The sequence below is a fragment of the Barbatula barbatula genome (genome assembly GCF_947034865.1).
Source record: "Barbatula barbatula genome assembly, chromosome: 12".
NCBI lineage: Eukaryota > Metazoa > Chordata > Actinopteri > Cypriniformes > Nemacheilidae > Barbatula > Barbatula barbatula.
Genome location: NC_136775.1, coordinates 5,388,205 through 5,405,520, shown reverse-complemented (window position 1 = coordinate 5,405,520; position 17,316 = coordinate 5,388,205). Strand labels below are relative to the sequence as shown.

At 39.1% G+C, this 17,316-nt stretch overlaps 1 protein-coding gene across 1 annotated transcript in view; it reads right to left on the bottom strand.

The window, feature by feature from the left end:
- Window positions 1-17,316, bottom strand: part of rbms3 (RNA binding motif, single stranded interacting protein) — a 156,325-nt gene that overhangs the window by 115,015 nt on the left and 23,994 nt on the right. The window contains exon 2 of the mRNA XM_079470227.1: window positions 7,717-7,784. The gene's annotated coding sequence lies outside the window, so the exon portion shown is untranslated. The remainder of the gene's footprint in view (window positions 1-7,716; window positions 7,785-17,316) is intronic.

Here is a 17,316-nt window from a genome sequence, read left to right as displayed (position 1 = left end):
CTGCTCTTCAAATGACTGATTTCATCCTACGTTTCCTTAAGTGTGTCATTTTAGAAAGTGGCGGTGCTTCAGCGAGCTGTTCTGAAGAGGAGAGCGGAACGGGTGATTGAGCGGATGTGTATGGGATTACTAGAGGCTTGAAAAGGACGGTTTGAGTGAAATATAAAAAAGAGCTAGTGGAGGGAAAAAAAAGAGAAAAGATCATTTATTTGAAATGATTATTATTCAATAAATATCGATATTCTATTGTTTAATATTTCTTGCTCTTTAATAACTCAGGAAACGTCCTTGATTCTCGGTGAGGCATCAATCGTCTCTTAAAGGTCTGTCCCCTAATACGCTATAAGTCACCATACAATCAAACAGTGTTTTACGCAGTTTTGTAGAGATTATTATAAATGATTTATCCGTGCATCATTTTTTTTATCAATTTGCACATGTAATATTTAATCAAAAACTTTAAGCTCTTCACCACATGATGTCAGCAACAAAAAAGAGGCAAGACTAAACGGACTGTCCAATGGCCAGGCATTTTCTACTCACAACAAACCAATCAAAAAGGGAAGGGCAAAATAAAGCCCCGCCCTAAACAAATTTCTCATTTCAGAAGCTGTTTCACTCGGATACACGTTACCATACGCAACATCCGTTTCATGGTGACTCAGAAAAAATATTTATTGGACAGAATTATTTGGCAAAAAGGGAAATTAAAGCATAGCAGGGGATATGGGTCCGAATATACAAAAATATTCATTGAAAAACAAAAAGCTCAAAGAAAACAGCGCATACATGCACTGACAACTATTTTATCAGTAATTAAAGAGTTCAGCCCAAAATTTTTATTCTGTCATCATTTACTCACCATCGAGTTGTTCTGTATACATTTCTTTATTCCGATGAACACAGAGAAATATATTTGGAAAAATATCTGATGAGATTTGGTTCCAAATTTTTTTAATATTATGGCTTAAATCAAAAGAAAAACCCACTGTAGTTTGATTGACGTCAATTGGAATGCACAATAAAACATGATTTTTGAACATTTTCGAGTTCTCGTTTTGTAACCAAACTCTTCATCTTTCTCTAGCGTCTGCTAAATGCGTCTACTTAATGTAAATATGAAATGAGTACACTGCAAACTAAATATGCCACAGGCATACAAACATTTGGTGTTTAATAATCCATATTAATACATTTTTCGAAGTTGAACATCACTTTTGACCATGACGCTGTAAAAAAAATCGAAGTGAACATTTCAAAAGTGAGTGTGCTCTCACCATCCCTGACAAACAAATGACAGAGACTTTTCACACTATATTCACTTTTGTATAACTCGAGAAAGGGCACATCAGTTCATTTCATTCACTGGAACAGCGGCAATGGATAAATGATTCTTCTGTTGAGATGTATCACTTTCTGCCATGTTGCGTTCATTAAGCTAAAAGCTAACCAAGCTCGACTGATCTGTGTCTGTAATTAAGAGAGTTATGGTGGCATCATCTGAACATTCAACTGACTGGCACAGTTACCCAACCACAGATTAATGAACGTTTAAAGAAGAAAAAAAACAGCAAAACAATTTGCTGTTGGGTCTGAAATTTCACCATGAATAAAACTATTGGCAAGAAGGGATCTGTTTTATGGGCCTGTGTCTCAGCAGGTGGAGGTGTCTCTAATGAAAATATCTGAGTCTGGTCTAGCGTGACTGACGCAAGAAGCACCAGTGGAAGGTAATTAATTTCTGTAAACGACTGCCATGTCTGTCAGCTTTTATAAACGAGCGTTTATGTGTTATGGACGATTTAACCAGCCCCATTGAAGGGACCTGACAGAGATGAGTGGAACAGAGATCGAGAGAAAGAGAGATTATCGCAAACTGCTGACCATATGAATAGACCTGCGTTTAGAGTTTCATATGAGCTCTCCATCTCATAATCAGACCACCATTCAGCTGTCACAGGACACTTTAAATGATCTCCTGATCCCCCCTTCCGCTCTTTACAGAATGGTACGGTCCATGTGTGGAAAGTGACATTTGTGAGGTTCTTTTGTGATTTTATACAGCGGACGAGTGTAATGTGAGCCGCTGGATTGGTCTGCAATAACTCTACATTGAAATGTTTGCACATTGCTTAGACATACAGGAAATATATCATATAAATGACTAACTGCTACCGTGGAATTCTGGGACTGTCGGGAAATCATTCTGTGCATATGATATGCATATATTGAGCTAGGGGACCTTTTTGTGATTCTCTCTAACAGTTACTTTGTGGGAAAACAATGAAGTTTGTAACTGGAGCTTTCCAAGTTTCAAGCTGCTCATGACAAAAAAAATAAAACTACTCATTGGAAAACAAGGATAGCTGTAGTAGAAACTAATAAACCAAATGTATGAAACTAGCTATTTAAAGGGGAAATATAATTTTTTAAATATCTGACCCAGTTGCACGTGTATATTTGAATTCCAAAATAAGATCTGTTTAAAAAAAAAAATCTTCATTTGTACAAATAGCCAACAATACATTGTACAGGTCAAAATTTTAAATTTTTATTTTATGCTAAAAATCATAAGGATATTAATTGAAGATAAAGTTACACGAAGATATTTTGTAAATATTTTCGTAAATATATGTGGATGCAGCAAATTCGTGAACAAAAATCCCCGGAAACAAACCTACAAACTTTGCCCGCTGCTGCCGGCTCTTTGGGAATTACCCATGTAAATTTGATATCTTTGTAAAGCTTAGAATTTGAGCTTTCGGGTTTGTCTACTCTCCACAATGTCAGAGATAAGCAAACGGAGGATTTTTCTCAATATTTAGATTTTTTGCACCCTCAGATTCTAGATTTTCAAATATTTTAATGGCCAAATATTGTCCTAATTTAACAAAACATATTTATTCTGCTTTTAGATGATGTATAAATCCCAATTAAAAAAATGGACCTTTAGACTGGTTTAGTGGTCCATGGTCACAAATAAATATAAGATTATAAAATCAGATTTTGTGTTCTGCCAAAGAATCTTACAACGCAACACCATTGACACCCATAGACTTCCATTATATGGTCGAAAAAATAATAAGACATTTCTTAAAATATCCTATTTTGTGTTCCGTACACAGGTTTTAAACAATGTAAAATGAAATGAAAATGATAACTGCAAAAGAAATAAAATAATGTGCAGTGCCGTGAGTACCAGGAAAAGGCTTAAGAACTGTAAGTTAACAGCATCGCTCCCCTCAGTTAGTTACTCAACACTGGCGGGTGAGCGTTGTGTTCTCTACAAAGAGCTTTGGAAAGGAAGTTTGTGTATCCAAGAATGTGTGAGTGTGTCAAATGTGTGTGCGCGCCCTGGAATTAATGATCCCTCCTCTCAGCTCGACATCTACTGGGTCGTAATCATCTCCTATAATGTCGCCCCTTACGCCGGGCCCATGCAGAAATAATTACAAAATGGAGGTGCAATTTTCAGCCCGCGACACTGAGAAAAGTGGCACACAAGGCCACGGAAAGGAAAACAAGTTTCGAACGAGTACCCGCTGCCATTTTCAAGATCCCAAATTGTTTTTTTTACCGAACACGGTTTTCAGTCGCTAAAGCTTAACTTGATAGTCTTCCACTGGGCCTGTTGAGGGGCGAGCAGCAGACTCTCAGTGAATTTTTCAAACCCATCTGCGCAGAATGAGACTCGTTACCCTCCCACTCCCCATGTTACAGCGAACCCTCTGGGTCCGAAGCCTTTTTTCACAGGCCTCTCGCCCGTCAAGAGAGGGAGCTTTGATGAAGGCTCACACATCAGTTCTCTTTAAGCGGTAGTGTGTAAGGCGGACTCCAGGACTTGCCTCTGTGGTTGTGCAGGCGCCCGGGTAATCAAACCCGTGAAATGTGTTTTCACTGCTGATTACAGACCAGAAGGGGACAGACGGCTGCTCAGTGGGACCTCCACCCACTGGAAAAGACCCCCGACCCCCGGATCACAATGACAGAGGAAAGTACGGAGAGATAAAGTGAATGTACACTAACAACATTTACCACTAGCATTGAGAAGTCTGCATTTGAGGACCACTCAGTACATACAGAACTACAGTGCTTAGAAAATCATCCGGATTATCCAGACAAAAGGTTGCAAGTGGATGGAAGGAGAGGGAAAAAAGAGAGGAAGAGATCTTCCAAAAATAAACCTCTGAATGAGAACGGCCCTTTGATGGGGAACACTGGCTGAGTGCCATCATACAACTATATTCTGCTCTGTCTATCTGAGCGAGCCGAGGTAAAAGGCTAATGGATTCTTTTTTGCCACTGCATTAACAATTAATAAAGTGCACATATGCTTTTATAATTTAGATTTTTTTATTCATGTATTTAACTATTTATTTCGGCCAATGCTTATTGTCTGGAGCTGTCTGTCATTTTTCGTAAGTCCTGAAAAATGCAAAAGAATATGAAGGTTAGAGTAATGAACTTACATTAGACATAAATAATGCCAGTTGTACTGTAGTTGACAAATAAACCGTAAATGTGTCTTATGTTGTAACAACAAAAATTAAGAAAATGCAATGTTATATAAATATCAATAATATAAAATCATACGTCATATCACGCCATCAGACACATGTGTGCTATATTTGTCAACTACCCATTACTACTCGATCATGTGGAGTGCTTTCTGATATAAAGAGTGTGTACCACAACAATTGCTTTTGTTTTAATACTAAGACGCTAAAAAAAGATGTTATTCTATATGCAACAAATAAATTAAGACACACATCTCTGTATCTATTTAAAGACAACACTTTTTGTGTAACTCTTAGGGATGCACTACATATTTTCGGCCATATCAGAATCGAACGTTAAATGGTTATTTTTAATGTCAGCGGTATAATAAAATAAGGCTGAAATATTAAAGCCGATAAATGAGAAAGGATTTCATCTCACTTAATGCTTTAAGCAAAAATTTTTTATGTAGGTACAGTAAAGATATTTATGAATGTGTAAAATGCAGGAACAAAAGTATACAGATTGAAGCAGATTGCCGTCTGAATGATTTCAGACCTTTTAGACTTGTGGCTATTATACTTTTCTGGGTTGCACTGGAAAAACATTGATAATTAAATAAACATACCAGATAAGTTGAAAGATCATTAAAAGTTATAGAATCATTAACTAATCGTGGAGATCGCTAAACTCTTGTTTATTAACTTCAGATCCTCAACGGCGTTTCCACAGTGAGAGCATTTGCACATGGTTGATAGATTGTATAAAATAAGTCACCCACTGGCAGAAAACATATACTCTTTTAAACTTTCATCCCTGTTTGATGGATCTGAGCTCCTGTCATCTGGCGACGGCAAACATAAATGCTCGTACAGTGTTTAATCTTCTATTTTGTTTTCGACAAAGACTAAAACATGTTTTTATCTTATAACTACATTTTAGTCTCATCTTGTTTCATCAACGATATTGGCTGTCATTCAATGGCCTAACTTTTCGTCTCGTCATCATCTTCGTCCTGGGAAAATAGTCATTGCTGAATATTTTTCGTCATTATTTTCCTCAATTAAATTAACACTACACAGAAGCAACACAAAATGCCTCCTTATGTGTTAAAATTCCCTAACACAACAATGTGTTATTAAACACATCCTTTGTGTAAAGCATTCCTCAAAGGTTCCCAACCCTGTTCCTGGAGGCCTGAACACATTATTGAATCAAATGACCCGATTTAACTAATCAGCTGGAAAATGCATGTCAGATAAAATCCGAAATGTATATTTATGGAAGTCCTCCAAAAACAAGGTTGGAAATCCACAGCTTTAGGTGTCTGTTATCAATTGCATATCTCAAAGTTGTGCTTCTCGCACAGTTGTTCCATCAGGTGTTATATTAGGACGATGGCCGTTTGGAGGATTGTGTCGCTGGAAAAGCTCTTTACCGTGATGGCTTCTGTTTTTCCACTTGGTGAGTTTAATGACAGGAGAGACTCCAGAGAACAGCAGATCAGGGAACAGGCTGCTCGTGTAAAGGATGCCATGAACTTAAACATCCTTGTCCTGCAATAACATTAAATTGTCTGGTTTACACAATTCACAGTTCCTGCTCGGGCACTCTCCGTTCTCTGACTCAGCATGCGTGCATAGATGTACAGTAAGAAATAGTACCCATCCTAAACACAATCTTGTCGTCAATTTAAATGTAAACAATATTGCCGATCCTTTAAAAGGGCATGTCAACTCTATTTTATAGATTCAGATTACCGCTCGCCCTATATTTGTAAGTCAGTATCTTGCACTTAAGAAGATAGATGTACTTGAACTATTATGAGGGGGTTTTCAGAATACATTTTCCTGCATCCGAAGAAAGGCTTAAGATTATCATCAGCGCCACCTACCCACGATACTTTGTTTTGTGGGGAATTTGACAGCTCCCCTAGGGATTTTCATGCCATATTAATGGTTAGAAATATGGTGACTTCCACTGTAATTACAAAGGCACTGCAGGCGGACAAGGAGCATCGTAATTCACCCACTTTCCTTCATGTTTGCACTGCGGGGCAGAGAATGACACTGTCTATTTCATCAATGTCTTAATCCTTATCTTTCTCATTAAACACGTGTCGCACATTGCGGCTGGGCCGGTCCGCAGATTAAAACTGGGCGGGGGGAATGGGGCCGGTGTTCACCTGTAAGCAATCATTTTTGGAACATTCTCCACTAAACAGTGAACAGATGGAAAAAAAATCTACACGGAATGCAGACTTTAAAATGTGTGGGGTAAATTCAGAGATCTTTTTACTGGTATATAGAAACAGTAGTAGCGGTGTTTCAGCCGAAGTCAAATGTGCATTGATTTGGAGTATTGAACCGAAGCTCTGAGTATCTTGTGTGAACATTTGCAGTGCTGATCACAAAGATCCACAGGGAATTATGCCCAATGCTTTGACCCTGTGGAAAGATAAAAGCATTACCTTTATAAAATATATACATTTATAATAATTTTCTTATCCAAGTTATACGTTCATATAACTTTTATAACACACTACATTATATAATCGAATAGAATCTGCCTATCAATAGAAAATATATACAAAGATCTATCTACTCAGGTAGCCAAATGGTACATTGGCTTTCTATTAAAGGTACAATTTGTGGCAACTAAAATGTTCCAGTTCCACTAGGGGAAATAAACAGAACTCGAGTCTCAGTGCGAGACATGTATGCTCGAGTAGTTATTGGATAAAGTTATGTGTTGTCTGACAGTGCAAGTCTACAGAATACACTCTGGGTTTGTGAGGAAACCACAGTTCTCTTAAGTGACAGAAGAAAGTTTCAAGTTTAAATGAAACTCTCGACAGAGAGAAATGGAAAGTACTTATTCAGCACATTCTGTTCTTAAATATCCTTCGTATGTCTTTTCTCTTTAACTATGCCTCTTCGGTGTGTGTGCGTTCTATATTTTCACCTGTATTAAAATAATCTATTCTGTTTTACAACTTTGAATATGCGCAAGCTCAAATGCAATTTGAAACATAAAAGAATGTTGTGGAGGATTGATTTGTCAGTGATGCCGAGTGAGTAAATGATGACAAAAGTGTACAGTTTGAGTGAACTGTTCCTTTAAGGTTCTTGGCCTTAACATTCCTCTTTATGAAGGCACAACGCTGAACTTCTAGCAGTCTTACTTCATTTCCATGTGAAAACAGTGGCGTGAACGAACCTCTGGAGAGAAACCTCAGCCCTGATGTCTTTCATCTTCCAAGCCAGAGGATTCAGTTTCCACTGGACCTTTTGAAGGGAAGAAAGCAGAAAATGTGTAAAAAAGGTAACATTGATATATTTATGTAAACAGATGCATCTTTGTGCACCTAAAGTTTTCAAGAATTTCCCATCCGGTATATTAAGCTTTAAAGCGACCAAGTTCAACTTCAAAATGAAAGTTCGGTCATCATTTACACTGCCTCTTGTCATTTCAAACTTGTATGACTTACTTTCTTCTGCAGAACACAAAAGAAGATATTTAGAAAAATGTTGGTAACGGAACAGCACAGTCCCCCATTCACTTCTGTTGTTGGGGGGCTGTATGGGGGGGCTGTAAACAACATTCTGCGGAAGAAAGTCATACAGGTTTTAAATGAAAAGAGGGTGAGTAAATGATGACAGAATTTTTAAAGTGAACTACTCCTTTAATAGCTTAACACTATTGTATAAAAAATGTGGTGTTTAAACGTGACCCTAGAAAACAGTAAATCACAAATTTCACACACACACGCTCACAAACTGCTATAATTTTGAAATAATGTATAATTTAGCATCGTTTTTAGGTGGGCCTATGTGATTTATTTTATTATCGTTACAAATATATATTTTGTAACTTTAATTTAGTGTATTTTCTGTTTTAAACTAACTGTGGTCTGCTCTGTAAATGCCAAAACCAGCAGGCTTAATGTCAGCTCATAAAATGTCAAACCTTGATTAAAACAAAGCTTCTGATCTAAAGACTGGCCAGGTTACAGAAGACTAAATAACTAAAACAACACCAACGTACACGTGAGAACAGAAATAACACCAGACTCTCGTTCTAAAGTTCATCTAGCAACAATGGCACCGGTTCTCCCATGAGACCGTTGCAACTCGCAATGAACTGAGCTCGCTGATGGCATCACTGTTTTAGTCTCCGGTTCACAAAAAAATTATGTAAATTAGCTTATAGTACAACACAAACAAACTATTTTTCCGCTTTCTATTATCCAGTTTTGAGTCGTAGTAATCTGGTCATGTTTTCAAGGTGTTCCATCTCTGCTATAGCTCTGTGTATCCAGGAGCCCCTAACCTGAAAAAAAGCTGATGTACAGCACTTCAGTGTAAATAAGAGAGATAATGATTACCATCCAGGAAGTAATGAGGCACTCTTTATGCACAGTAATTCTAAGTTGCTAAAAAAACAAGTCAACAAAGCATGCTTTTTAAGTGACTCATAGTGCACATCTCATCTCATCTCATCTCTATGTTTATCCTTCCCCTATTTTATTATTTGCACTGCTCATCAGTGCAGTACTTCAAACTGATTCAAGGTATCCCATTTTGTGAAACTGCAGCTTCTGCTAGCCAAGTAACACAATTACTTTTGTGAGGTTAAAACATAACATACTTTCGAGCTTTAAGGACCATTGTGTGATTTTTAGCAGCATCTAGCGGTGAGGTAGCGAATTGCAACCAACGGCTTACTCCACACTTCCCGTTCGAAGCACTACGGAGGCTGAGAGAGAACTAAGATGTCGTCACTGTACAGCCCTGCATTTAGGGCTACTGTAGAAACAACATGGCAAATTCCATGTAAGGGGACCCGCGGTGTATTTTGATAGAAATAGCTTATTGTAAGGTAATAAAAACATAACGCTACATTATGCAAGTTCTTGATACACCTCTGAACACATAGTTTACAATGCACAATATGTATATCAATAGATCCTCCAAAAAAGTGCACACATCTAAAGTTAGAGCTAAAAGATAAACCCAGATCCACATGTAACAAAGACTGAAAGTGCTTTTATTTCCCTGGAAAAAAATTGATTTTAAGATTTTAACAGCAGAAGCGATATTAAAGCCGGCTAGCTCATGACCATCCTGAAGGCATAAAAGTCGTCTTCGGAGAAATGAGAAAGAGTAATGAACGGATGGAAAGATGTACTGACAGCAAAAGGATGAAGAGATAAAAGGACGTCTAGAGAGATTTAGGAGCATGTCAGGGATGTCAAGCACAATGAATGTCAAGGGGGCCGCTCCTGTCCCTCAGAGCGCCTCCGTGATTGCTCCATCGTGACACAGGAAGCGCAGTCGCCATTTACATGCTAGTTTACCGCTGGCAATTCAATCATATTGTGATGAACATGAAAATGGAACCCTGTCAGAGTCCATTAGATGAGGAACAGTTAAAAATTGGGGTGAGTTAAGCAGGGTCCTGCGTTTTGCATCACAATTGAGGACGATACGGTTCCTCTGGACTGGTTGCTCACACAGGAAGCAGTGGACCAGATGTATAAATCACAATTCAAAGGGGCGGCTGAGGGAGGATGTTGGCAACCGGGCTGAAGAGGGGCCCAAAAACAGTCCTGCTGTCAGACAGCTCGTTCATCAAACGCGGAGAGGGTGGCCTCACCCGGAGGCCCGGCCGCTCTGTTCTTTACTCCCATGTAGGGGAACGCTTTGGCCCGGGCTCATTTTAGCACGAGAGGATTTCTGAAGGTGTTAATTAAACTACCCAGAACCGTCTGAATGCGAGAGAGTTGATGGTAGAAGCCGTGAATCTTGCTGGGCTCCAATCACAGCCCCCGCCGTGTGTGGACGTCTGATCCTGGCACCGCGCAAACCTCTCCACAGACGCTCCTACGCTTGATGGCCCACACCTGCCACCTCAACCATGCTGATCTTGGACGGCAGCGACCATAATGGAAATGAGCAAAGTTTAGCACAACACATGAGAGACATAACTTTCCTCTCAAAGTACTTTGACTTCAGTTCAAAGACACAGTTTTGTATAAAGTTAATTCCATTGAAAATTACACAAGTGATCCGTGTTTTAAAGTAAACCCAGGATCAGACTACAAGAGTTTCTGAAATCCCGGAAGATTATGAAATCTGGTTGCATCACTCACAAAAAGAGAATATCATTCATAGTTCAAATCTCAAACATGCTCATCACAGACTATAAGATATTATTTAGATTATACTGCCAAAGTGAGCATCTCACAGGGAGTGGATGTAAAACCAACAGATATTTGTTATAGACTTGCTAGCTAGTGATATAAAAGCCTTCTACACTCTCCCAGTACTTGAAACAGTTTGTCTTTGACGGCACACTCATGACAGGTAATCACATACACCTTATACAAGCAGTCATGTTGTTGACACACTTCCACAGAACGCGCCATTTCCGCTATCCCAACGCACCTGTGCCGCAGCTTTCACGGCCGCCATTTTAATATTCTGTCACACACCTCTGTCTTCTTTCAGACTTGTCTCATTTTAGCAATAGGGAAACTACAAACATCATTATTCCGATTGTATAACCTTGAATATCAAACAGGTTTAATTTGATCGGGGGCTCTGATGTTTCTGAGCAGATCAGCAAGTGTGAGGTTTGAGCTTTGAATTGAGGTACCCGCTTATAATTGATGTAATGGGTGGATTAATTATTCACATATAATTTGCGGTTCGGGAATCAATAGGCACGGGCACAATGTGAGTCCAGTATCCAAGACTATTACGACTCAACTCAGCTGCTTTTACGCGGTCCTGTGCTCATTTTGTGTTCGAGCTCAGTTTTTTATTATTGTAGCACGATCTGCTGATGGACAGCTATAGGGTCTCATCACAGTTTAAATATTTTTATCTCATCATGCTGCCTGGTCTCTTTTCTGGATTATGCTTTTTATAAACAAAAACGTATCATCTTTACAACGTTTATCCATTTCATATTGTATTATGTCTGTGATTATAGTGTTACAGTGTCTTCATGTTGTCACTTGCAGTGGCAGGAATCTGTCAAATGGAATTAGCCAGCATGAAAAAAAGCTAATGGTAATTGTAAAATAGTCCACAATTTGTCATCAAAAATCAAGTATGACGTTTGGGAAAGTTTGGAGGAATCACTGATAGCACGGACAACGTTGGGGGCTTTGCTGCATGTAAAACCTGTCTTAAAGGCTCAGCTAACGTGAGTACGGTTTGGGTTGTGGTACTTATGTCAAATGGGTATGGTCGGGTGAGGGGTTAAATTAGTGCTGCTGTCGGGTGGTCTTTTAATTAATGCGGGTGCAGGACAGGTGCCGGTTTATCAAACAAGACCCGTGAAAGACTTTGCCTTACATTACCAGACAATCTGAGATGAACATTGGATCCGGACAGGTAGTGGACCAGATTCTTTCTCCGGAGAGGAAAATCCATAGATATAAATAATTACTAGGGCTGCACGATTTGAGGAAAATGTCACATTGCGATTATTGAGGTAAACATTTGCGATGTGCTATTGCGATAAACTGGGTATAATGAGTCAGCTTAGTTGATATCAAGAAAAATGCACACACAGATAACTGAAAATGCTGAAATCTTTATTTCTCAACTGAGATATACAGTTCAAATTAGCAACAAGAACTAGAATTGCACAAAGTTTTCAACTTAAAATAAAATGTTAAAAATTAAATAACAGTAACTTCTTTACATGACGGCAAAATGTTGCGATTATATTAATCGCATAGCCTGACATCGCGATTGTGATATGATTAATCGTGCAGCACTGATAACTACATGCCGCATTACATCTGTTTCTATGAGCTGCTATACGTAGGTCGTCAGCCATATTGCAACGGTCCATTAACACTCAAGATCAAGCTGAATGTGTATGATTATGAGATTTAATTGTTTGAGTTTACACAACAATAAATGTTTTCATACAGTGTCAGTGTCATACTAAAAATTGGGTTCATATGATCAAGATGATCATGATTTAAGATCCGGCCTTTGCATTGGAATGTGTTCGGATGCTACCTCCTTTGTTTGACGTCTGATTGGCCAAAGCGGCTTTATGGTTAGGGTTGTATTGCAACTGTTTGGCATGCGTTTGACAGCGCTTTATAGCGTGTTTTCAAGTTTCCGCAAGGATTCTGGGTTTTTTTAAACGAGGAAGGAAAAACTCTATTTATAAAAATACCAGTGTGCGTGTGGACTAGGCCTGGGTTTGATGATAAACTGTGAAAAGAGGCAGGTAAACAGACTTCATTCCAAGTAACACATTTCTGTTAAAATCCAAACAATGCTTTCAAACTGAGGTAAAGTTCTCATTTTAATGCAATGGAAACCTATACAAAAACACATGACATCAGCATCAAAGCCTCTGATGCAATTCTGAGTAATACAGACACTATGACTTCTCATCCACCACTTTGATACCAAATACACAGATCAAGTCAATTTTCTCCCGAAGGAGACGGCCAATTTCCCCCCGATACTTTTGTTAAGTTTCATTAGGAATCTGAACCGACAGCTCCACTGCGGGCATAAATTATGTAACCGAATTTTGAGACATCATTAAGAGTAATGTTACACTTTTGCTCCCCTAAAATCCGCGGATTTAGAAAATAAACGGCTTTGCGGATTCATCTGAAAGTTCAACCTTAAGTCAAACTCTAGCAGGTTTCCCCCACGTTCGGATTAAAACGTGCGACCTGCCGCGGGACATACTCGAGGGTGCTCATTTTTCACCGGTTAAGCAGTTCAGCTTCTCGTCTTCTTCCCCACCATGAACGGGAGAGATTTAAGCGTCGTGCTGAAAAATAAAACACAAGATGAATTAGAGCAGCGCCGTCCTTGTGTGATCGATTAAACTGCATCGAGGAGCACACGTGTGAGAGCGTGTCCTCCAGCTTCAACCCTGCCTCTCTTACCTTCCTTGCACTGGCTCGGCTACCAGCACGAAACTGACAGATCATCTGTCTGCTAGCATGCTGGAGGGGTCTCTTCCTGACCGACACAAGGTCGTTCAGTCACAGGAGAGTTTGGACGGGTTGCCGCATTAGTCAGCATTTTCCCTGCCACTCCCTATTCTCCCCTATAACTAATTTGCAGTTTATAAATGGAAAATGCATTGAGACATAAATATGGTCATTACTATGAAACATTAGCAGGCAAGTGTACAGACCCTGTTGTAAAAGATTGAAATTGCTTATTTTGATTGGTTGATCTAAAAAATATGTAAAATAGTATGTTGAAATGACTTCAAAGCCAATAAAATACCTCGGTAATGACGCATGTTTGTAGGCCAACCTGGAAGTTAGCACAAAACTGGAACCCCGACGGATAGTCTAAGCATTTTCCCACAGACTTTAAGAAGATCCCACAAAATAAAATCTGTGATTTTACCAGTTTTGTATATCAAGAGAATCTTTATGAATTACGAAACACGTTCCCCCGGTAAGTAATAACTCTGTGAACGAAGATTTTAGACATTTGTGTCCATGTTGCATTATATGCGCGATGACATTTAATGTGCCTGCCAAAGTATGTAGTCGCTTTTAGCAACGTGTTAGCAACCCCCAAAAATATTGAGAGGTTGTGTTAACCACAGAATGTACTACATTTGTGAATCTTAAAATATTATGATGACTATATTAAAGAAACATTTTAAATCTCTCTAGCCTTGTCCAACATCCTGCATTTGCTGCTTCATGGGATTGCATTCATAAAGGACACATGTGATGCTACCTTAGAATTTGGCCCAAACTATGTATATTAGTAAGTCTGCATCATTTATTTGCCTTGGCTTTTAAAAATATCTTCTTTGGGAGAACTATTGTTGCCGTTACTGTTGATGTCTTTGTTCCAAAACCTAGCGAGCTGTCTACAAAGCGAGAATCTTGTTGCCAGATAAATCAGCAGCGCTTCCGCAGGTTAAGGCAAGTCCTCTTCCTGTGCTTCCTGTTGGGCTGGTCAATTTCCGGTTACTGTATTCGAGGCTTAGATTATTCTCTGTTACTGTTGGCGAAGGTACAAACAAGCCCAGATTTCTGTCACTAACAAATGTCGGTAGAGCCAATGGGTGAAGTTATTTCCAGAGCCTTCCATAGTGGCTCCTGTTATAAACCAGACAGGAAGTTCCCTCTGTCAAAGGAAGGGAGATGCACTTTTATGTACAAGAGTGCAGTACGTTTCCACAAAATATTTATGGGAGTTGGACGTAAATTGGATGAGCGTTACAGAGAGCCACAGTTAACTCACTGCAAACACAGTCAGGACAATTATAAGCTATTGGCAACTGTGATTTAAATATGTGAACTCCACAACTTTAAGAAAAGTTATAATGCACATAAATATACCATAAGGCAATAGAAGGTGCTCATTCTGTCATCATCTACACACCCTCTTGCTATTTCAAACCTGCTTGACTTTCTTTCTTCGGCAGGACACAAAATATATATAAAAAATGTTGGTAACCGCCCCCCATTCACTTCTAATGTAACCAATGCAAGTGAATGGGGGGCTGTTAACAACATTCTTCAAAATATCTTCTTTTGTGTTCTGCATAAGAAAAAGTCATACAGGTTTCAAATGAGGGTGAGTAAATGACAGAATTTTCATTTTGAAGGTGAACTACACCTTAAGTTGAGGAAAAAGGTCCAATGTACACTAAACCTCTGTCCTTACACTAGTGTACACACCTGTATACATACAAAACAAATGTTGTCAACGGTTGAAGTTCTTCATTAAAGTGGCCCTAAATTACACAGTTTCTTTAAATCTCATGTTAATCTTGAGATTTTACAGAATAGTGTCGCATCCTAAAAATATCACACAAATATCACATAATTCGATCACATTTATTAAAGACAGAAACAGCGGTCCGATTATTTCCGAAACATGTGACGCGTGGGGGGGTTGAGGGGCCGGAACTAAAGTATGTGCGCACACATTGCCAAGAAAACACAGACATCAGTTTCACTCACGGCGAGTGGATCATGTCCGGCATCTCTAGCGCTGAGACCGCTGCTCCATCTATCAGTTTCAAACGATCACCAAATCCAGCAGTGACTTGTGCGCATGCTCCTTCTCCCGCTCTCCATGGTTGATGTGTGGGCCTGCCGCGTGCTTTTCCGGTAGAATTGACCAATAAGGGCCTAAGAAAAGTTGTGTAACGATATTTCATGTTCGAAATCGAACGCTGGGGGAGTGTATCGAGCACAGAAATGCTACGTAATACATCCAACTCGTTTTTTGACAAGTTGGCCACGTTAAGCCTGAGAAGACAACACGTTTAACATTGTAAAAAAGTCAGAATGCATAAGTTAGAATGCATGACACACCGCTGCACCACCCTATCCAGGGTTCTGTCCCTACCACAGCTATCGACCACTTTCTACACGCGAGTTGTTTCGTTTGCGCAAGGAGAGAAAAACAACAATTCCTTATAGTAACTAAAGTCCCATGAGCCTGTCGTAGAGCACATATTGATTTATTGACGCTGGAGAAAATTGCTGTCTTGTACATGCAGCCACAGGGGACTAATGAGGGGTGGAGGTGTACTTACAGATCACGCATGCCGGCTGAAAGATGAGTGACTTGATATCAGGGCTGCTGGGGGCGGATGTGCAAAAAGGATCTGTGACATTACAGAGGTCATGCTCTTGCTCTACCGTAACCTGCCCTAGAGTAAGGAAGAAACTTCAACTTGTCGATTTTGTAGGGTAGATTTATTTTATCTTATACACTTGTTTTTTCCTCTTTCTCTAAACGCTGGATTTGTGTTGTATAGTTGCGGTTACTCCAAATTCCTCTGGGTGATTCATCTTTACTCCATGTCTTACTGGTTATTGTCTTCCTGAAAATGTCCCTACTGCTTAGAGCCTTTTTGGCTCCACATGAAACAGGGAATGTGTAAAGCCTTACTCACTTCCTTTGGCATCGTGCAGCATGAAATGACCGAACTCCGTCGCTAATTTCCCATGAAGCACACACTTTGTTAAATTTGTGATTTAAAAAGAACAGTTTGTTAAGACTGGCTTTGAATGATCTTAAGAATGGATACTACTACTACTACTACTACTACTACAATCCTGTTATTGCTTCATAGACTGCAAGATATTTAACGTACACAACAAAGTCAAGCAACACGTCCTGCTCTGAACATCTATCTGTGTCAAGATCTCTCCTGCACAACTATCCATGAAGATGAATTTAACCGGCAAAGTCTTTATTCTCTTCACATTGTGTTCCCCTTTGCAGTTCATATCCTCCCCCTTCTTTTTCATAGCTTTGATCCGTATAAAAGCAATGCATTAAGTTCTTCAAGGACTGGCCAAACTGCTATATATCTTGTTAAAAATCTACATTATTCTCATTGAAGATCATGTTTTGGGACTCAAGATCACTGTCACACAGGTATTTTCGGTACTCTGTCAGTTTATTTTTAAAATAAATATATTCCTATAGTTGACCAAATAATGAAATGGTTTTAAAATTATACATTTAGAAATCTGATTCAACACCACATGCATGTTCTATTTTGTAGAGCAGACACACAAAACATTCCTTTCATGCATTTGGAATGAAACTACGGGCATGACAGTAAACGCATGGGATTTTCACCGGATTACTTTTCTAAGAGATATTCAAAAAAAGTCGCTCGAAGAGAATGAATGCCACTATAGTCAATTTGACTGTAATAGTAGTTATATTATAAAATTTGCTGATGATTCAGTAATCGTTAGTTTAATGAGTGAGGAAGACTCTATATATGGTCCTGTGGTTGATGATTTTATTATGTGGTGTC